This window comes from Homalodisca vitripennis, chromosome X (assembly GCF_021130785.1).
Source record: "Homalodisca vitripennis isolate AUS2020 chromosome X, UT_GWSS_2.1, whole genome shotgun sequence".
Taxonomy (NCBI): domain Eukaryota; kingdom Metazoa; phylum Arthropoda; class Insecta; order Hemiptera; family Cicadellidae; genus Homalodisca; species Homalodisca vitripennis.
In genome coordinates this window covers 97,697,978-97,722,287 of record NC_060215.1, presented here as the reverse complement: position 1 = coordinate 97,722,287, position 24,310 = coordinate 97,697,978, and positions in this window count along the sequence as shown.

Here is a 24,310-nt window from a genome sequence, read left to right as displayed (position 1 = left end):
TTCCAGAAAAATCCTGTTTCCTTCACAATCCTTCCATCGTTAAAAGCAAACTTCAAACGTAATAATAATAAGTAATATTACTAAGTAAACTGTGTTTCTGATGAGTTCATAACATTTTCCATATCAAAACATTTGTCACACGTTGAATTGACAATGTATGCATGCTGAAATTACTTAATGATACGTAAGCGATGATAAAAACACAAACAAAAGGCATTGTTATTCTTTCCCACAGTGAATTGTTAAATTACAAACCGTTGAATTGGAAGCCAGTATCCAGATTAACAATAGTTACTAGTATACAAATGATGTTGGTTTACTATGAGCCTAACATGATTGACAACGTAAATCTCTCGCTGGGCTCTTTGCACATGGGAACTATTACAGTGACATATTGAAACGTTTCTATAAATACCCAAGACCGATTGGCGTGCAGGTAGGTCAGGAACCTGCATTTCTGCATGAACAAAACGAATAAAGTATTCAGTAAAACAGTAATACTTTACTCCTTAGATAATAAGCTTTTTTTCATATGATATCAACATGATCAGATTCAGTTATAAAATACTGTAGAGCCTAAACAACAAACAAATAAATAAATAGTAGTTATTGATGTACATATACGAAAAATAAAAATATCTATTTGATTGTTATTTAGTATTTAACCATGTCAAAGACATATTACTTAAAACAAATAAGAAAATCACAGAATTATCCTAAAATAAAACTTTTACTTAATTTTTGCACTTAATGGTTGCAACTGGAAAATTGTATGTGTGCCGTCATTTCTTATATTGTATGAATCTAGAATCTCGTAAAAAGCTAAATGTCTTCAAAGTGGTTTAATTCTTTAGTTGAAAGGTGTAAATATTTAGTTGAAAATACCTTATTAAGGATGTCTGGTAAAATAGGAATAAGGCAGTAACATCGTCTAGAGCAAGCATTGCTTCTGATACAGTTACGAGAGTTACTGAAAAAAAAATGCGAACTATGTTCAGCTACTCAAATCTTTCTTGTGGTTTCTTTAAAGAGGCTCATTTTTCGTATGGTTTACAGTTCGCACGCTGAGAATGTGGATAAGTATTGATACTAGACTTAAGGCTGGCTTTGTATTAACACCAGCAACGATGCATTTTAATTGTATCGGAACATTTATTTTAATTCTCGTCATATTATAGATCCTGTAGTTCTAGTTGAAAGTGAGCATTTCGTCTGGTTACCTTAATGGAATAATAGGTAAGATTTTTCGAAGGAACTGTGTAAACTCCAGTTAGTGGATTATGGTGACTGTGAGAGCTTCATAGGATGTGTGACATCAAGTTATAAATGACAACATCAGACGGGTGCCAGATGAATAAATTAAAAGTATCACTTTATTACTCCTACATCACTTACCTTGCTATCTGAATCATTGTACATTTAATTTACGAACCGAGGGGATTTCGGAACATATTTTAAAAGACACGAACAAACATCCCGCTAGGAAATATTGAAGATATGTTGAGTTATATTTGAAATTGGTGAAGAAAATAACAATACAAACAGAAGATTTTGTAACTACAAATGAAAATAAATGAAAGTGCCAAATATTCGTGAATGATACGAAGCGCTGCAACATAGCCAAGGCAAGCTATTCACAATATGCGTAAGAACACGAATATAAAGAATTAAACAAAAAAACAAGAACGTCTCAGCAAACTGATCGAGAGAATGTCGTAGAGACGACCTGCATCGCTCAGGATAGATATCTCACTGTCAATCTCCCTGCATCTTTGCTAAAAGTGGTGAGTAAATATTGCCAGAATATGTATTTAAAAAACATCACTGCGTAAAACCAGCTGTATCGGAATTTATAGTTACTAAATAGTTCATTGCTAACGTCGGATCATAAATATTGCAAACAAATAGACTAATTCAATGTAATCGTTGATAATTTCTTAACCCTTTGAGTGCCACGGCATATTTCCCAAGTCATACGCATAAATTGCCGGAGCATTTCCTTCTGTTTTGCAAGCGTGTGTGGAAAAAACTATATTAAAAAAACTATTCGACCGATTTGAATAATTTTTTTTTAGTTTGTGTGTTATAAAACAAGGTATTTTTTCCATATAATATTATAATTTTATTTTTATTTACACAAAAAGAATATAGGTTATAACAAAAAAAAACTAAAAAATGAAAAAAAAAAATAAATTTTAAGTTTGAACTAAAATTTTATTTATACAATATTTTTTTAATTTTTTTTAGCTATACCATATGAAAGAGCATGAAAAACCGAACAAAAATCATGCATAATATGGTGTGTTACAGTAATATTTAACCAGATACTGCAATATATACAAAATACAACAAAAAGCAATTTTTGTTCAAGTTTGTCAGTTATTATATAGTAAAAGTTTAAAAACAATATTATAACTATCCTATTTCACTCAATGAAGTAAGACGACTGTAAAATACTAATTATATAAAAAGTATATAAAAATATACACAGGCCTACAATATAACCTTACTTCACCTAAAATCAATAGTTTGATTGGAACTTGCGTTTTACTTCATCACCAATCCAACAATAAAATATACGTCACTAAACACGAAAAAAGAAGTTTATAAATGCATTGTAAGTTTTACTGAACACAATTGCAGAATAGTAATAACAACAGTTTTCAGCATAAACACACGAAACTAGCACAATCTAAACACACAACAAACGAAACTGTGTAGTTAATGGCAACAAGTAGCAGCTGACCAAACTATTGCGTCATCTGTTTTTTTTTTTCTGATGGCAAATAACTACAAGGGGGCGGTGAACAATAAAAAATCAATCACAATCGATTGTTTGAAACTTGTAGATTGCCGTGAAATAAGTTATTTGTCAAAACAAAAATGAATTATATGTGATATTAATTAAATACAAATCGTCTACTGGGTAGATGCCGGCAATTTATGCACATTTAACAACATTCTACTATGTAGACGCTGCGGCACTCAAAGGGTTAATAATTAAGTTTAAAATACATTTAAGTAATATAAATATTTACTTAGGGATACAAGAATTTAAAAAGTAGGTATGTGATTAAATTATTTGTTATAAAAATGGTGAGATAACACAAAATATGATCTCACACAATCTCATACAACCCAGCTATATTATGTTAAAGCCAAATTACCACATTTTAGATTTAAACGATCTGACTTTTAAAATATAACTTTTTACATTTGAATTTTGTCCATTAGTATAACCACTATTATAGATAACCATGAAGATTATTAAAGTATTTCGTATGCCAGATCTCTGTATTTATCCAACACTCAGTCAATAAGGATTTCTCCTGAATATATTAATGAATTCCAATAAATGTATTTCAATATTCAATTTACTCGAGGTCCTACAAAAAAAGTAAAGTATTTGTTTTTTTCACTCTTGGTAAGAATACAAATACTCGCACAAATTGTTTCAAGAAGCTGATCCCTGGAGATCTTTCAACCGCTTCGCCAAAGACTCAATTCCAGTAATTTCATGAAACTTAATTTAAGACATATTTTGAACCCTTTTCTCTTTTGTTTTTTTTTATACAAAATATGTAATATCTGTGGATTGGCAATATACAAACCGTAGAATGGGAAGCTGTAATACTTAATAATAACTAATCAATACTGTTTTCACAGATATATGAATACTACATATTCCCTTAAATACTTTACATGCAAAAATACCTAGAGAGACACGTACTAATATAAAATTATCACTAAAAGTCAACGAAGAAATTGGGGAGGACTAATGTTCTATATTAAGTCATTAGTAATATACAGGAACTAAAGTTTCGTAAATTTTCGTAATTCTTTTGATGTTGTTTGGATCTGATGATAAAACCAAGTTACAACAAAGATAGAATTTAAACTAATTTTTAATTTAATGCGTGACTTGCATTCAAACATCAAACAGAAATTTTTTATTTTCTTCTTTTATTAACATAAATGGAATACAATTTAAAGAATTATTTAATCATAAAAGTACACTCGTCAAAAACACATATCCCATCTAAATATCTGTTATTAATTAATATATAAAAATGCATTTAAAATGTTTCCTAAATTACCGGCCAGGCATACTTAGGTTTTAATGAAACACAATGAAAATCGTCCTTTAAATCTTCAACATATAAAGATTGAGTATAAAACTGTTGTGGCACATTTTAATTATAGTAATTTTCCTAGCCCATTATCAGGATTAAATTTGTATTGATCTGACTGTTTGTCAGGATAAATGTGTTATATGTTATTGATTTATCAAATAGTTACTAAATAGTTGCTCTTGTATACAATTTAAATATTATACGTGTTTATGCTAGAGTTGATTGCAGTAACTATTGATAATGGAAGTAAAGAGGAATTTATTGTAATGCCAATTAGTGAAGTAGTTGGCCAGTGGAAATTGTGCAGCTCAGTCAGAGCGGTATGTGGGCAGCCACAGTTGGTGTAGTGAATATGAAATGTGGTTCTGATCGGACGAGTATGTTGTGTTTATACGATTGACTTTAAGACTACCTTGTTTCTATACCAGCTGGATCTTAAAAAACGCAAAATAATATTACCTAAATAAAACCATATTGATTCAGTAATAGAGACTGCAAAGTTATAACTTGACTAAGCGCAGATTAGGAATGGGAGTTAATATAGGAATCGTCATAAACAGTCAACTATTACATTTAATTTATTTTGAGAAAACTTTACTACTACGTTAAATGGTTCACTTAAAGTAGTATGAATTAATCTATAGTGATTAAAGATGAGCTAAATTTACTTCGTGAGAAGATGCAGTATTTGTCAGTAAAAAATAAACAGTTAATAAGAGAGGTTTTTTTAAGTTAAGAAAAGTGTTTTTTTTTAGAAGGGTGTTCAAACTTATTGATCGCATTTTAATAAAACTATACTAAACTTGCACATCAGACAGTGGTATCATATTTGGTGTATTGCTTGCATACCACATAGTTGGTAATTTTTAATTCCGTGATACACTTTTGGCAGTAGCAAGAAATTCCTCAATGCGGAGCTCTCCTTTTAGGTAGGGGTGGTACTGCTATAATTTCACGTTTCTTATATCATTCTGATACATGTATAATATCTTAATATCATGTGGCATTAAATAACTCAATGTTCGTAGTGCGTAGAGAGTATATACTTCAAGCACATATGTAGAGAAGTGGAAAGAGTTCGGGAAAGCAATACATTAAATTGTTTTAAGATAATGTGATTGCCAAGACATGCCATTTAATGTCTTGCAGTCGATAGCTAGACTGGATAATAATATGTGTAACTAGATCGAACCTTATAAGAGAAGATAATCTCAGTAATTTGTCGTTAATATTTAGTGGTACAAAGCGGCCCAGGGTGGTAGACGTAGCAGCTACTTTGTGCAAATATAATATCACGGGCACTTCGCCATTAGTTTTACATATATTTACGATATTTTTAAGCATGCTTAACGAAACGTGTTACTTGCACAAGCATACCTCTATGTGAACGCGGACTTCAGAAAACCGTGGTACCTCTATGACAGAGGTATTTTCAAACCTTAATGGTACAAATTGGTTAATATTTCTTCATTGTGCCAAAGATAATCCGACATTTTTCCAATCTATTCGTTAAATTTTATTTAGATAATCAGTGTATTGGGGAAAATGTACCCAATATTTGTATTATGTTTCACTTATTGTTGTTGCTATTGTATTCTATTGGTATTTTACGATTTCTCGTGGAACTTGTGAGCTGTGCTTGTCTTCTCTCCTGCATCCAATTGATTTTAAAGATTTAATCTTGACTGTATCCATTGTTATTTGCTAGTACATTGCTTGGATTTTAGCTCTTTATTACAGTTATTTTTATGCTAAGGAAGTATTTTATTTTCTATAAAGAGTTGATATAAAATAAAATATTCTTGTCTTGGATGGTGACATGATTCGTGCCATACTATGTGCATATAGTTGGTTTCCAATATATTAAATGTTTATGTTTTCTGTTTGCATTCGTTATTGTTATTTTTAAATGTATTTATAACTTTATGACTTGTATAAATTCCATATATTAATTGAACTGTACTTCAGGGTGACAAGAGAATGCGAATGTTTAGGTTAGCTTAAGTTCACCTTGGTTTTACGTGTAGCATCTACAATCCGATGCTGTTGCAGGTTTGACTCTTGAAATCTGGAGTCATGTTCCCCTGAAAGGATCCAAAAATAGTCGACAATGAAGAACGAATCTCCGCTTCTTTTCGACATCTGAGACACTCAGACTACAAAAAAGTAGTACAATATAGGTGAAAAGGTAGGCTATCATCACTGTATCATCAGGTATACAATTGAGTGCACTACGATGTTGACTGACTCTACCCCAAAGCACGTTGGAGCAACCTAGTCTTCTGCACATAATGCAGCTTTGGTGGGAAGGGGTGATTCAATGCGAGTTCACTGCATTCATTCATCTAGGACATTCATACATTAGACTAGCCCTGTGTATGTAGCTCCTGATGTCAGATTCTAAAATGCAAAATTACGAACAAAGTCCTGTCAGCGATACTTCAATGCATTAATACATTTTTTTTTATGGTCGTAATGTCAGTGTTCTTTATCGACCTAAAAGAAAGGCAGGCGTCCACTCTCTTGTATGTCGCTGAGTCATTTTCATAAAGTCCTCCATACAAAAACAGTACCTACTCAACCTTCTGGACCATAAGAACTTGCCATTAGATAATTACGACTGAATGTTATACTTGTTGTTAAAACAATAACTCTAACAAATCTTAATGTGAAACGCTTAAAATATATTTCACCAAGTTATATAGTTTGTGACAACTGGCTGAAACTTATTTTAAAAGGCTACTTAATATGCGACCAGCAAAAACAAAAACATAAATCAATGTGTACAATTGTAAAATAGTACACACCATTTGATGTAGAATTCAAATTAAGTTTTTCATCGTCGGAATTCCAGTTTTACATTACTTGAACTATAACTAAACAACATGTTCAAGCATATCTTGTACCAAATGATGGTAAATTAATTTAAAATTGTATACCTCTTTTATCTTCCAAAATTTAGGTAAGAAAACAATAAATTGAAAACTTCAAATGCTTTTGAATCGACTTATGCATTTGGATAGCGGTGGGCAATTTATCACATTTTGGCTTAGGATTTTTTGTAAATGTAATTTTGCCTTTATATAAAGGTGGATTTTACATTAGTTTCATAAGAGCTGAAGATGATGATGCGATATTAATAAACAAAACCTGGAAGTGACATGCCAGTTGATAAAAAATTACAAATAACGAGTTTTTTTGGATTTCAAATGACTGATTATAAAATCACGAGTACATTTGGTTTACTGATGAAATTACAAAAACTCCAAAGCTTATGTTTAGTTTTATAGATTGGCAAAGTATTGAGCAAAACGGTATTTCGGGAACAAGTTATTCGTTTCGTATGACAAACATTTATATAAATATTTTCAATACTAAGTTCCTTATTACATGTTTTCAAGTAGATAAACCGAATAATCAAGAAAAAATCTTTAAACAATCGATAGTTTGAATGTGAAAGAATATAGCAGATAGTTTGGTGAAAATAAGAACATTGATTATGAAAAGATAATACCTGTAATTTTTCACAGTTAGATATACAATTTGATTATGCTTTCAAATGTAAGATATTACATGATTTTATAGCTCACTTGGAGAAAAGAAATGACGAATATCTTTATAAAAATTACGACGATAGTAAATTGTTATTTGGTATAATCATACATGATGTAATCTTATTTAAAGATAAAGAATGTGCTACAATAAACTTTGCAGAATAAAGATTTTGTATTACTTACTTTCATGCAAAATGTACAAACACACACACACACACACACACACACACACACACACACACACACACACACACACACACACACACACACACATATATATATATATATATATATAATACGTTTTTAAACTATATAATAATCCAAACATTATTTTGAGGAATTCTGTGGAAGTTTAAAATTTCCCTACACTAGTATTGGAGTTTGTAACCTATTTAACACTTGGAAACTTTTTCTTTTATTTAAAATGATGGAAAATTAATTGGACTTAGCACACGGGACTATAGTTAGTTATTTTACCTAGTTTTAGCTACAATAAAGATAGCTTATTATTTATATAGTTATGTACAATTAAAGACACCGATTAAAAATTTGCTTTCATTGTAGAGTCATAAAATACGTTTGTCAAATCTATTCTTTGATTATTTTTATATGCAGGCAAAACATTATTAGACTGGTGCAATATACTTATGTACTACCTGAACTGATTATAATGAATAGATTTGTAGCCGTGCATGACATTTACTCTTATTAACAACCATCGGCCTTGCAAGTGAATCAAACCAATTGCTGAGAGAAGGCTCTGCTATATCGCCCTTTTGTAAACCTTCACTCAACGGGCTGTTGCCCTCAAATAAAATCCGTACTTGTTCAAAGATAGAGCGGTTTAATCTCTAGTTAATATCCACCCCGCCCTTCAACACTGTGTGTGAGCCGGAAAGTTATACCCGATACTCTATTTTAATAGCCCTAAGAAGTAAACTGTCAGGCATTGTTGTATTATGGCCCTTGATTCTTTATTGCACCCTCACAAAGACTAAAGAGAGGTTCAGTTTTGTTTAGTATATTTACTTTTAAACTCTGATTATTTATTAAAAACTCCCCATTGAAATAAAATTATCTAAAATTATTAGTAAGGAAGAACATACTAGTTTAAACTACCTGAAATAAAGGGGGATAGCCTAAAGTAAGAAATAAAAGGAAATTTTCAAGTTCATTCAGTATGCGGAGACCACAATATAAAGCGTCAACTTAAACGCCTTAAATTGGTTTTGAGAGCGCGGCAATTACCTTATAAATTAATTCTTCTCTTATACTTTCTTCTGCAACATACTAAATCAATAACTTATACGACTGATTTGGGCTTTTGTACATAACCACGTGATGTATATTTAAACAAATAAATTAATATCCATAATGCGTTTCAAATATAAAAAAATTAGAAATAAAAGATTTTCTTATAGTTCTATTGCAGTAACTGCCTAAATCAAAACTGGAACTTAAACTGAAAATATCGTAACATCACCAAAAATCAGCTTTTTATGTTTAACACTGAAAACAAGTTATAATTTTAAATGGAGGATGTTTCTCCCCATTATATTTGTAAAAATATAACTTATTCTTAACGTAAAAATTTCAAATCAATCATAAGCCATCTGAGGTATCTATATAAATTGGTTGCTCGAAGTTAGACGTACCGTCCACCAACGTACCTACAGGTATAAAGCATGATGAAGCTCCCGAATTGTTCATTGCAGATCATTTATACAAGACACTAACATCCCAACTCAGATATTCGTATGTGTGGACGGCTATATTTAGATGTACTGGTTCTCCTCTTAAACCCTACAAAATCTAATTAAATCAGTTCACTGTGAGCAGAAAGGAGTTGAAAAATCAGATAATTCCTGCATGATTTCTTGAGATAATCATATTTGTTTGTTAACGTGTTATCAATTACTACAGGTGACAGTATCCAAACTTCAAGACGAACCTATCAATGCAATAATTGTATAATTCAATTCATTTTTATTTGAGTTTAAAAATGATTCTTAATAAATTACATTTATTATTGTACAAATACAAACGGTATGCAAATCATTGGATACAATTAGTGGTTTACGTAGCCTAATATTTGCGAGAGTTCTTTATGCCCAAATACTAATGGTGGAAGTTTGACTTTGTATAGTTCTTACATTTGGTCTTCTTTAGATTTAGTGAAAGAGTTATACTAAAGCGGATATACAATAATATTAAAACGTCATTCGATTCAGTTCATAAAGCCAAAAGTGATAGATTGATAAATTTATGACAGAAAATAGAATTTGATTTTATTTGAAATTGAAAAATTAAAATATAGGATTACCGAGTGAGATTTTGTTCATGCTGAATTCTTTTGGCGTATTGATCGGGGTAGTAATTTACTAACTTACATTTTTCCCTATTATTAACTCTTTTACCCTGCCAGACTCAAATCACAATTATTTTAGTAATTAAATAAACAATGGTATAATGAAAATCGAGTTTTACTCCAGTTTACCTTCCTCTTAGTGCAGCAACTGGAATCAAACTCTGTCAAAAACTTGATTCCTGGAATATTTTTTTAAGATTGTCTGAAGAAATCCGAACACTATAATACACTAGATTCTGTAGTAAAGATGCCTCTAATGTCGAAACGATGTAAGGTGTTAATTTTCAGGTTCTTCGTCCTTAACTTATTTTGGATTTCTTCAGATAAACATGGCTTTAGATTCAAGGAGTCGAAACTGTGACAGCTTAAGATTGAAACACGGTATCGAGTCCTGGAATTGGTCACATTCGATACGAGTATTGAACTTTTTATCACGATGCATAAAAACAGCTTTTAAAATATTATTTGAAATTTTATAGTTTAGTAATTATTCTTCCTTAAGGAAACGTAACACTATTGTACAATTCATTGTGGTGTAACAATCAACTGTTTGATCGTAGGATTGTGAAAACAAACAATTAATTAAAGTAACTCATTATTATAGTGATGAACATTACATTTTATTTACATAGATACAAACATTTTATATATATATATATATAAACAAATCATATAACCTTATAGGACATATTATTATATATTATAAGAGTTATTATTTTTTCAAAATGTCATATAGAAGATAGCTGTTTTTTTATCATTAAAGTCTAAACACTCATTTTAGTTTGACCTAACAAATGAGAAAACATTAACTTTGAAGAAGAAGAGAATAATTTATGTCTTAAAAATAAGGTCAGGATCGCCGCACAACAATGTCAGCCATCTAGGGTTGTAAAACTGGGCGGTAAAGTAGAGACCTCCATCAACTTTACTACAGACGAGCGCACCCGCGCATGTGTTGATAAGAATGGGGGTTGGTTATTTATTATTTAAAACCTCTAGGAATATCCGAGTATAACATTCTGTTGAGTTTCGTATGCAGTAAAAGTGTCACATATTCCTATATTGGCTTTAAAATAGAACATATTTTGTGAAAGAATTCCATTTCGATAGTTTTTTTTATAAATTTAGTTAACAAACTGGGTCAGATATTTAGGCGAATGTGACCTTAACTGGACCATTTAATAATCAGGCATATCTAGTAAACATTTAAAATCGTAGTGTTCAGGGTATGACCCAATATTAATTGACATTTCCCACTCTGTTACTGTAAAATGTCTATGCTTATAAAAAACTAAACCATGCCTTTATTATAATTCAAAATATGCATAACTTATTAAGAAACATATTTAAATATAATTTAAAGACATTGATACTAAAATAAAATAACTAAAAACAAATAAATAATTATACTTAACCCTGACCTAAAATATACTCAAATACTAAATTACGGGGTTTACGTTACATTTTCAATAAGCGAGTAAAGAGACACGTTTATTAGAATATGAGCTCTAAAAATTCCATTTCAGTGTTAGAAGCAAGGAATTAATAAAGAGTATTAACCATATTTCAAAAAGTAAACATTGCGTTATGTCCTTTTATGTTTCCTTGCGTATCCTTTGTAGGGTTATGGGTGATGCGGCCATCACTCTGTAATCTAGAATAAAGGTAGGTAAACTTTTAAATAGGTTTTTTTAGGGTAAAACTCAATGTCCTTTAACTGAATTTTGCTCTTAAATATATTCACTTTGTTCTTAAAATAGTTCTATAATGTTAAGAGACTAATTCCTATTGCGCATGTGGTTGTGTTTCTTGGCATATTTGTTGTTTCTTTTATGTGTTTTCCCTGGGTACATTTTTAGTAGGTCTTTTAATGGAATAGGCATTTTTGTCTTTAAAGAAAATCTTACCACCGTTGCTTTTCCGGTTATTGCAAGATAACAGAGTGAAGGAACGTCAAGCTTGGCTACTGTTTATATGTATGATCGCTGAGGAACGTCAAGCGTGGCTACTGTTTGCATGGATGATCGCTGAGTGATCCTTGAAAGAACTTCACCTTCCCAGCCATTGATGGTGGTTTGGAAGTCACCTTTAAACTGTTGGTTACCTGTGGTAGTCTCAACAATGATGAGGCAATGACACTATCACTTCAACCTATTTATATGTCTTTCAGATTTGGAAATACAGTAAATGTTTCGTTTTGAGCTCCTTCATTGTCAACTTTATTTCGTTTTCTTCAGATTAAAATGACTCAAGATTCTAGTAGTCAAATCTAAGAGAACGTCAGATACCACACGCTGCAATAAAAGGAAGGTGAACAGGAGCTAACTCAAAATTAAATGCCTTATTAATTTACACATTATTTTTAACACAATAAAATAATGAAACAATATAAACTTTTATATAGTATTATAAGAACAAATGCATTGTATGAAACAAAATATACGAATTAATAACATTATTGCACATATCTCAAAGTAAAGCTGTCATAGCTAGCAATTTTATAAAATAAAACGTACAGAAAATTCACATAAAAATATTTCAAATATTACAATATATAAAGATGTCTATCAGTGGCTGTAGTTTGAAACCTTGGAACTAAACAGTAAAGAAATATAATTACAAATTATGTTTACAGAATAAGTAAATATTCAAAAGGAAGTGTGGCCAGTATTATCTTCAAAAATCAAAAGTTTTACACACGGTTGTATTATGATAATGATAATGATGACTTTGACCGTGATAGTCAGCTGATTCACAGTCTCGGCTACATTCCTCGCTTGAGTCACAATATTACTGCATATAAAATAACCCTACATACACTTTTATTTGTACTTCTTTCTGTTAGTCTGTTAATTTTCTAATGTTGCGCAGAGTATCTATTACAAACAATAACTCCAATTTAACCGTATAGTATAGTAAAATCTATTTTTGTCTATTTTTTTAGCTACTAAACATTCTAGTGTAGTAATTTTAAAAAAACACTAACATACGGCCTTTTTCTGAAGATTATGTGCATTTTATTTCTTGCCTTTATTTAATTATTAGCTGAAGAGTAATCCACGGACTTTTGAGTCGCGTATAATGTAGTTTTCTATTTCCATCTATACTTTTACAAATTTTTTATGATCTCAGATAAAATAACTGTAAAAGTATTCTAGCATGAATTTCCATTCCTAGTAAGAAAACAAACATCCCACTTCATATTTAGAAACAAATACATGTTTTCAACATCATGATCATATCAAATGATTCACAGTAATTTATCTTTTTAGTGAATTATATATACTCGTATATATATATATATATATATATATATATATATATATATATATATATATATATATATTCGAAACAGTATATATATATATATATACACATTAAATTGTATAAATGGAAATTGCCTTATTTAATTTCAATAAACATTGAATCGCAAAAAGTACTCCCGGCGGAGCAAGTACTTTTTGCGATTCAATGTTTATTGAAATTTTTATATATATATATATATATATATATATATATATATATATATATATATATATATATATTGTGCAGGCTTCCGCCACCGTAAGGACTACCACAAAAGGGTAGGTAGATAATATATTAGTTCTAAATCTGTATGTGTTCATATTTTAAGTCAAAATGTGATCAATACAAAATTTGGAGATATGCGATATACGTGTGGGGCAGTTAAATATTGAAGAAAAGCCAACATTCTCCTTTAACCTTAGCTTAGGTTGTGTATTTTTGCAGCTATGCAGTATATTTAAGTTTATGTCATCAATATACTGTATACTGAATTACTATTTAAAAACTGCTATATACCAGCTCAATGAATCATCAATGAATAGTCCTTACAGAAACAAACCTTCTACCTAGCATCGCAACCAGTGAACTCGGCCTATCCTGCTACCAAGTTTTTAGGAGCGACAGAGCGCTCGACACTACTAATAAGAAGAGTGGTGGTGGAGTGCTAATCGCCATATCTAACAACATCAAATGTGCTGAAGTCCCTGTTTGCACCCCATCAGAGGCTATTTTTGTCTCTATCTGTCTCTCCTACGGCAATAAAATGCTCCTTGGTGGCGTCTATATTCCTCCGAATAAACCTACAGCATGTTATACTGATTTTTCCGACTCTCTCGAAGATATTGTCAACTTTAATGGGTTTCAAGACATCTTGCTTCTAGGAGACTTCAATCTGCCGAATGCTGACTGGACCTCGATGTGCGCATCACGTGACGGCTCTTTTCAAGTTCTTCAAAATATGGCAACCTTGTTTGGCCTTACTCAAGTCAATAAGATTCCCAATTTCAGAGGTGTAATCCTTGACTTATGTTTCTCCTCTTCTCAAAACATAACAGTCTCTCATGACCCGGATCCGCTGCTTCCAGAGGATATTCACCATCCAGCACTGTCTATGACTATATCTGGACCATTTAATGTCCAAAAAAATGTAACTTATCAGGCCAACGTCAAGCTTTGTGACTATGCTAGCGTACTCCAGGACCTACAGGCTCTTGACCTTGCTGACTCGGTTGCTCGGGGAGATGTCAATGAAGCATTCAACATATTTGTTAACACAATCAAGAAGAGTGTACTTCAATTCTCTCCGAGGACGAAGATGGGATTGTCAGCCTTCCCTAAATGGTTTTCTAAGGAGTTGATCCGCCTTACAATTTTGAAAAAAAATCTCTCCACAGACGCTACAAATCGACCCTTTCCCAGCTTAGTTATAACCAATTCGCTGCAGTAAGAGCACAGTGCAAGTCATTGTCCAACACTTGTTTCAACCGGTACATGAATACAGTTCAAACTTCAATAACTGATAACCCAAAATTCTTCTGGAGCTATATGAAATCGTTAAATAATAACAATGCAACCCCCACTACCATGCGTTTTGACGACATCTCATCAAGCTCTGAAAGAGATGTAGCGAACATGTTTGCTGACTTTTTTGCCTCAGTCTTCAATCCGGCCAATGACCCATTGCAGTCCAATCGAATCTCCAGCTCATCTATTCACCAATTTTCTACCTGCCGCATAAGTCCATCGGAGGTTTTGAAGACACTCAAGAATCTTGACACTAAAAAAGGTCCGGGCCCCGACTCAATCCCACCGACAGTAATTAAGCACTGTACTGATGTCATCGCCCGTCCCTTAACCACACTCTTCAACAGATCACTATCAGAAGGAGTATTCCCGGATATCTTCAAAATTGGCCATGTGGTTCCCATACACAAGAAAGGCTCAGTAAATGATATAAAGAATTACAGGCCCATTACCATTTTACCAATACTAGCCAAAATCTTCGAGAAGATTGTTCTGAGCAGAATCATATTCATGATCAGCAGCAAATTGACTATTAGTCAACATGGCTTTATCTCAAATAGGTCTACCTCCACCAATCTCGTTCTCTTTCAAAGCCATATCATCGAAGCATTTGAACGAAGGAAGCAGATTGACACCATAGAAATGGATTTCTCTAAAGCCTTCGATAGAGTGTGCCATGAAAATTTGTTAAATAAATTGGGGGCATCGGGATTTTCAGGACCCTTCTTCCAGTGGCTTAAAAGCTACCTACATAACCGGAAGCTGGTAGTGAAATATAACAACGTCCTTTCCAAGGAGTTCAAAGTAACAAGCGGTGTCCCACAAGGTTCCCATCTCGGGCCCATCCTATTCAATTTGTATATAAATGATGTGGTTTCTTCCCTGACTTGCAAACACTTGTTGTTTGCGGACGACCTGAAGCTGTACTCCGTTATATCTTCCGCCTTGGACGTGGCTCAACTTCAAGATGACATTAACAGGGTCGATCGCTGGTGTAGTCTTAACAAAATGTCGCTGAATCTGAGCAAATGTGTTTGCATCTCATTTGATTGCATTTCAAAACCTATATTGCATGATTACTCTGTCAGAGGTGTGCCACTATCCAGAACATCGGAGGTGAGGGATCTTGGAGTGTTCTTTACTTCTTCCCTAAGCTGGGAGCCCCATGTCCAACATATATGCAATAGCGCTCTTCAAGTCCTTGGCTTCCTCTTCCGAGCTTCTAAGTCATTTACTGATCTAAACGTTCTCAAACTCTTGTACTGCTGCCTGGTGAGACCGCACTTAGAATACAACAGTGTTGTTTGGTCTCCTCACCAGCAGTATCTAAAAGACAACATAGAGAAGATCCAAAGACGTTTTCTGAGGTTGGTTGGTGTTAGACTAGGATTCCGATATCTGGATGTTCCTGTGCAAGAAGTCTCACGGCTCCTAAACCTACCCTCCATGGAATCAAGGCGTGTCAGTCAGGACTTACTTTTCTTATACAAGCTGGTCAGAGGAGAGTTGGACTGCCCTGATTTGCTGGAAAGAATAAACTTCAGGGTACCTTCTGGCACGAGGTCAAGGGCACTTTTTGCGAAAACCTCAACTAATACCTTATATGCAGCCAATAGCTCACTGTTTCGAGTCCAGCGCCTGGGCAACACACTTCCTGATCACCTAGACTTCTTCCATACCCCGCCCTCGTCATTCAGATCAGCTGTTCGAAGCCTCCAATCGTGACACGTGACCACCTTTGGCTTGTGCAGTGATGTGCTCTTGAGTGGTGCCTTTAGAGGGCCACTACAACCAGTGCAAGTGGTTTTGTTATGCATGGCCTGATCAAGGTTGCTTCCGTATTAATTAACTTGTTACATTTCATGCCTAGTATTGTTAGCAGGCTATTGTTACTGATTATTCTTTGTTGTTATCGCTAGTGTCATAGTTTATCTCTTGTTTGTGTCATTGTTATCGCTTTAACCACACATTATTCATTTTTGCATATTTTTATTAGCTTGTTGTTATTGCAGTTTATTGTTGTGTTTATTGATTGTTGTTGCTTTCTGTTGCACCGTTGTTTGTTATTACTTCTAGCTTATTGTTACGTTTGACTAGTCGGCATTTATTAGTCGTTAAGTCAGCATCTTGTCTTAATCTTTGCCATTGTACTCTTCACGTTGTTGTCTCCATTATTTGGAAAATATTTTGTTTTGTTTTTGCAATTGTACAATTTAATATTTCTTGTATATCTCTTGTACACCGTCACAACATTGTGCTACTTTGCTTACTATATATGTATAATGTCCTGTATTTAACTATACTGATTGTAAATTGGCTAAGCCGTTGGAAGACAAAATAAATAAATTCCCTCTCCGTATGCTCTTCTAATGTCTGAAGATGTAATGTATATAACTTTTAGTCATACAATTTTGTTCTATCACATTTTTGTGTTGGCAATACGTTTTGAAAGCTGTATGGCAGGACATGAGTTTATTTAATGGTTGGCGGGTTAAGCTCTTGTCGTCCTACGAACCAATCAGACACCAATACCATATTACCTAGCTAAATTCCCTCCTTCTTGTAGAGAGACTTCAGAATGGCGTTCCTTAATACCTAGCGTCTTGCCGGTCTCAATGTACAACGGTAAATGTGCCTTATTTAGAATCACCAAATGAAAATAATGCTCAAATTAAAAGCAACATTACATCCTGTAAATGTTACAAGTCCATTATTCTCGACTTTTTTGGCGGATACACAATAGCCGGTATTATCGCAACATCGGTGTTTCAGGCAATGACAAAAACGGATGATTTTTATATATTGAACGCTTTAAACTTTACTGTGAGTTTTAAAATAAAGGCAGAGAAAAACTCTGTACCTTATTGTCAGAGGTGGGTGTAAAACTATTGTATTTGTAGTGTAAAAACTTACAATCTCTTTACTTGTGTACTCCGGATAAGCCTAGTACTAAATCATATTATGATTTAGTCAAGTTAGTTAGTGAAAAATTATCAAGAAAATGTCATTTATATCGGAAAGTTATAAGTTTGGTTTATGGATACAACATGAACATGAATCTGCAGCGTAATACATTCTTCAATAAAAACATTAATCAACTAATTGTGAGTTCAAAGACAAATTATCTGATTATTAGAGGAATTGGTTAGTGAGTGGCCTTAAAAGTGTTTCGATCAAGAAACGTTGATTGGGAGAGGCAAACTTGACATATGAGAAGGCATGCAGATCTCGTTGGCGTTGGAGGCATCCGACAACGTTGCAGCAGCCTTGACGTTTTAAACGTCATCGCAGACGACGAGGGTTGAGGACATCACATTGGGCAGTGGACAACAGAAATTCCGATCATGGCCGTTACATCTCATCCTTTAGAGAGTGAGTGGCAACAACATAGGTAGTATATCAAGTGCAGGTTACAATGGCAATGTGTGTTATTATTGTGGTCGCACTGGCCATGTGGCCAAAGTGTACAGATACCGTGAATATATTTACAATAGCTGTAAAAAGATAGGAAATTTATCAAAAGTATGTGAGGTTAAAATTATGTCTAATTCTAGGCTTAATAACGAAGCTCAGTCAAAGGTACGATTACAAAGTAACAGAACGCCTCAGTTTACACAAAGGATAGGTCTAAGCCTAAAAAACATTTCATTGATAGTTATGAGATGGGCCTAAATTTAGAAAATCAACCAACTAGGGACGAGATTAATCTGTTTGGTCTATTTAGGCTATACACTGTAGAACCTACTGAAAAGAGAAAACTGATAGTTGAGCCAATTGTAATTGATTTAAAGTATAAGTTAAGATTAAGAAAAATAACACAGGAGCTTGTGCGTCTGTTATCTCGGTCAAGTATTATCACATTAATGATTGTATTTTGAATTTCAGACTCTTGTTTTGAGCTCTTATACTGACAACCGAATCAAAATAGTGAGAAAGCTGAATGTTCAAGTATAGTTTAAAAATCAATTTAAATGTTTCGCCCAGTATGTTATTGCTAATGGAGCGAATGTTCTTCTAGGGAGAGACTGGTTTAAGGAATAAGAGCTAACAGTAAATATTCCTAGACTCAATGAAACATTTAACCAAATACAGTCAAATAAGTTCTGTAATGAGTAATTTGTTTAAAGAGTGCCCTAATGTTTTACATCTAAGTCAATTATAAATGGAAACCGATCAAATTTAATATAAATCAATAGGTTTTACCAAAACATTTCAAGCCAAGATACATATCTTTTTTCTCTTAAAGAAAAAGTGGAAAAAGAAATTGAGAGGTTAGTAATCAAATCAAATCTTTTTTATTGCGACGACAATATTTACATTGTATAGCAAACGTCATGGGTTTTTTAATTTCTAACATTCAATCAATCAATTCTTTATTGTCATTAAACAACATACAACATTGTAATAGACATTGTCAAATAGGTACATAAAATATACTCTATGCTAAAAATATAAATATAAAGGCCTACATAAAACATATAAAATATTAGACTAGAATGGTAGGCTATGTATTGTTAAAACTTAAGGTCACTCATGTCAGCAGTTTCCCAGTCCTCAACAAAATAAAAGGCTTTAATTTTTAACCAATTTTGTAAAACTTTTTTTAAATTATGTACAGTAACATTACTAGCAGCTAATGGTAACTTATTAAACAGTTTGACCCCAATGTAACCATAACTGTGTTGTGTTTTACTTAGTCTAACATATTTACAATCAATTAGGCCCTTATTTCTAGTGTTACGCTCATGGCAACTACCTCTTACGTTATATTCATCCAAATGTTCTGTAACATAGATCAGACATTGGAGAATATACATTGAGGGAACAGTAAGTATGCGTAGCTCTGTAAAATGTGATCTACAGCTATCCAGAAAGCCAATACCTGAAACACATCTGATTGCTCGCTTTTGCCATTTAAAAACCTCCTTTGCACCAGGGGCGTTTCCCCACAGGAATAGGCCATACAATATGTGCGAGTGGAAAAAGGCATAGTATGCATTTATGACTAAACTGTCATTTGTTTACTGTTTTAGCTTACTTAGTAGGAAAACTACTCTATATAAGCGAGTACACAAGTTACTTATGTGATGATGCCAGCCCAATTTACAGTCTAATGTAATTCCTAACAATTTCACAGTGTTATCATCTAAGTTACATAAACTAAATACAATTTCGTCTGTTTTACTACTATTTACAGACAATTGATTGGCACAGAACCATAGGTTAGATCTCTCAACCATATAGTTTTTAACAATACAGTTAGTTTCAGAATTAGCGCTTGAAGTTAACAGTGTCGTGTCATCTGCATATAAAATACATTTATCAGGGATAAAAGCAGGTAGATCATTGACAAGTATCACAAACAGAAAAGGGCCTAGGACAGAGCCCTGAGGTACCCAACTTAAAACTCTTAAAACAAAAAATTTTTTTCAGAAATTTTTACAAATTGATATCTATCAGTCAGATATGTCTCCATTAACAATAATTCTTTTCCCTTAATGTTATAAGATTGTAGTTTTTTAATAAGAAAATTATGAGGAACTACATCAAAAGCTTTACTTAGGTCTAATAGCACAGCAGATGTTTCTTTTTTGGCCTCAAAACCACTCATTACATGTGATGGTAACAGAGTCTTCCCCACAACATCTTCCACAGCCTTAATAGTAGAAAGGTTTTTCCTAAACTCATATTGAGATGGGGATACCATTTTGTTAGCTTCAAAATAACACTCTAGTTGACTTTTTATTGCACTTTCAATCACCTTAGATATTACAGAAATGAGCGAAATAGGTCGATAGCTATTAGCATCCTGCCTATCACCTTTCTTATAAACTGGTACTGTAACTGTTATTTTTAAACACTTAGGGCAGGTACCTTCATGTAGAACCCAATTAATCAGGAAAGTTAGAGGATCTACTACGCTAGAAACAATCTTTTTAGAACAAATTAGACATACCATAGACATCCTGAGCTTTAGAATTACTTAAACTATTTACAATTTTATTTACATGATCTACAGTAACTTCTTTCCATTTAAAAACATTTTGAGGAGGTGCATTCCATGTTGACAATAATATATCAATAGGATCAGAGACATTATCATGACTTGTAGTACTGTTAACATTAGGCCTACTTCCTACATTTATAAAATGAGTATTCAAAGCATTGACAGAAATAGGTATAGGCATATCATACTTATTTGTTGAATTAGACAGCCTTCCACACTCAGAGTTAATGATATGGCAAGCTGCTTTACAGTTATTTGTAGCATTCATAATACAGTTTTCATTTGCCTGTTTTTTGCTATCTTAACTTGAGACCTGTAAATTTGCTTTAACCTCAAGTAACTGATTTTGTAGTTAGGATTAACAAGGGACTTATTGTAATATATTAACATTATTGATCTAATATTTTTCAACTCAACAGTATACCATTTCTTATCTATACTATGAGACAATACTCCAGTTACCGGTACATCATTAGGCTGCGTAGGCTTAGTTTTAATTGGACAGCAAATATCAAAATAGTATTTTAAAGTTTCCATGAAACAATCAAATGCATCTTCAACCAAATTGTAAGGCAATAGCAAATCTAACCAATTAATATTATTGAGCATGACCTTAAAACTATTTACAGTGGAATTATTCAGTAGCCTAAAAGATTTATTCTTACTATTCAGTCCCTTTGCACTGTCAGTACCAGTACCACCATGATGCCTAGTATTAGGCTTAATACTTAATATTAATCCCAAATGACCTGATAGATGAGGCTGTGTTACCTTACAGTCTACATCTGCATAGTGAAAATTAGTAATTATATTGTCCAAACAAGAGTTATGTCTGGTAGGCACAAAATTTAAACAAAAAAAGTCATAAGACCTTAGCCTATCTAAGAAACCTATAATCTTAAGATCACTGTTCCTAGGGTTAATATTAATGTCTCCAGCAATTACAACTTTGCTGTTTTTGTACTTATAAGACTTATTAATAAATAAAATACATTTTTCAAGTTTGTCAGTAAAAATATTTATGTCAGAGTTTGGGGCACGGTACACTGCAACCACAATCAGATTAAGGTCTGGGAATGCCACCGCCGCAGCTTCAAATTGTTGCTCCTCACATAACTCCTTGACATTAATGCAAAGAAAATTAAAGTAAAGTTAGTTGCCACATAAATACACCACCATGTTTTATGAAAGATCTGGTAAAACTTGTAATTAACTTGTATCCTGAAGGAACATAAAAATTTAAATCTTCCTGTGAGCACCAATGTTCGTTTAGGCAAAGAATGTTACATTGAATATTCTACAGAAAGAGCTCAAATTCAAGCAATTTATTTTTAACATACTGAATGTTCAAATTATATAAAGAAACATCACTTAAGTTAGGCGTAGGCCTACTTTTAGTTGCGTCAAGTTGATTATTTGTATTGTAATTTGATCCTGCATTAGCTTTAGGCACTAAGTGAAAACCCGTCTCTAGTCTTTCTGGGGGGGGGGGATCTTCGTTTTGCTCCAAAAAATAACTATTAGGCTTGTCAGATAAAGTAGTCGCTGAAGTTAAAGCTTTAGTGTTTGAAGATGAATGCTGCTTGTTTAAATAATTAGGCCTAAGCCTAAATCTTGAAACAAAGACTTTATTAGGCCAAAAACTAGGCGAGAAGACATAATTTAGTATAGTTAAGGGTAGGCCTACCTTGAATGACGAATACTGGTCAGGGTATTTCGGGGTTAGTTTTTCAACTACATAATCCGCTTTCTTTTTTTGTCATTTAAAAAGTTCTTCAAATCATCACACTCAGTTTCTGGACTCAGTCTTGAAACAAATAAAAAAGTTTTCTTACCAGTAGTTTTTAGGCTATGCTCACTTTCTAAAGTTCCAGTGACAAAATTTGTTCTCCTCCGATCAACGGTTGGCTTGTTAACGGTAGGCCTAGGCCTACTGTTGTTTGATTCACTTCTGTTTCCCTGGCGTTTTTGCCATGTTCCTTTGTCAGCCTTATTGTCAGTTCTTTTAATCACAGAGGCGAAACTCTGCTGGGAGTCATTATTTACACTTGGGCCAGACCTATGACCCGGGTCAACAGCTAGGTTAGTAGGGTAGTCTTCGGGATTGGTTTTCTGTACAGTTACCTTTGTATTTGTTGTTTCATAAGCCTTTAATGAGCTTAAGTCAGTTCTTGAATTATTATCAGCACTGGTATACTCACGTGAAACATACTTAGGTTGATCTAACACCTGTTATAAAAGCGATGATTGGTTAGCTATAATACCCTTTATCCTGTTGTTTTCTTGTTCCACATTTTTGATAATATTACTCATAGCTAATTGATTATCAGAAACTTTCGTCAATTCATCTAGAATCACTTTAATCTGAACACTACAGTTACATTTAGAGTAGCAACTTTCGTCGTTTGCTGCAGCTTTCGTGTCTTGAAGCCATAGCTCGCACTCCACACAGAACCAGCGAATTTTTTCTTTAATCGCTTCAAAACTGTATTCATACAACAATACACGCTCATACATACAATTTTACAGTTACGCCTCTTTCATCCATCGCCAATGCTACCCACTTAGTACAGCGGAGTCAGTCTTCTAATTGGGCGGTCTCCCAATCGAATGCCAAAAACTCACCTGCATTATAGAATGCTTGTGACACCAAGAGGCGTTTAAGGTGAGTCTTTAACGCCTTGGGCGTTGGGGCATCTTTGTCTAAAATCGGATTCTCTGATGGCTGTGTGGAGTGGTTTGGGTCGTATCTGTCAGGTCACCAGCAGTGTGTTAGGTCCAACGACAAAGACTCCTACTGGAAACCTGTGAATGGTGGGGTGCCACAAGGCTCTGACCTTGGCCCTCTTCTTTTTTCAATTTACATCGACGATTTGACTGCTATGACCAAACACTCATTTTTTTTCACCTGATTTGCAAATTTACAGCCACTTTTCCGTTTCAAACTATCCAAACATTGTTGCTGACATGAACACTGACATTGACGCTATTGCAACGTGGGCCTTTAAACACGGACTGAAACTTAACGAAAGCAAGACTCAAACTATTCTTATTGGAACCTTCAGACTTCTCAGCGGTATCGCATTAAGATGTGGGGCTCTTTCTTCACGAGGAGCGTACTTGGGGTTCAGATGGCCGAGGACCCTGCCCACCAGCAACGGACGCTACAAATCCATTGAATTGATTGGCAATCTCTGTTTCATCCTCCACAAGTCTATCCCCAATTTTAATTTTAATTTCTTTGTGAGCGTTTGTTTTATTGTTAATGATGCCCAAAATTGTTTTTGAAACGTTTTTGGAAGAGATAATGGATTTTAAGACATCATATGCTTTTGCGGCTTGGATCACATTCCTGTATATTTTTTTATAATTTTTGAAAAACAAATTGAATTGTTCGCTTGAACTTTTTTTATAAATT